Raw genomic sequence first — 540 nt, 5'->3', positions numbered from 1 at the left:
GGAAGAGGGGGCCACCCCCGCGCCCTCCAGAAGCCCCTTAGTATTCCAGGAGTCCGCAAGGCCAGCCAGTTAGAGCAGATGTTCCAGCCCTCTGGCCATAATCATTTTACTCCGTGCCAGGTGCTGAGCAAAGCCCTTTAGATGTAGTAAACTTCACCCCCCCTCCCCGCGCCCCAGAATTTAAAAAAAAAAAAAAAAATCCTACTTTGAGGCTAATAATTAAAAAGAAAAATACAAGTTCAGTTATATACGTACATATTTTTCTTTTGGAAAAGGTGCTCAATCCAGCACAGCTCAGTAGAGCCAGGCATACAGTGAGGGCTCTGTCATTTTTAATGAATGAAAGAACTCAATCTAAACAGTTTGTTCCTCATCCTGAGGATGGGAGTCAAGGGAGGATTTGGGCAGGGGCGGGCCGTGGTCAATTGTGCAGAACATCTCAGCTTTCTTTGCACAGATTTTTCCTTCTACTTGTATATGCTTTCCACTTCCTTCTTTAATTCTGTTCTTACCATTCAGACTTCTCCTCCTATAGGAGGC

Source organism: Bison bison, unplaced genomic scaffold (genome assembly GCF_000754665.1).
Source record: "Bison bison bison isolate TAMUID 2011002044 unplaced genomic scaffold, Bison_UMD1.0 scf7180017864280, whole genome shotgun sequence".
Classification (NCBI taxonomy): Eukaryota; Metazoa; Chordata; class Mammalia; order Artiodactyla; family Bovidae; genus Bison; species Bison bison.
The sequence above is the reverse complement of the archived record's forward strand: the minus strand, read 5'-3'. Positions refer to the sequence as shown.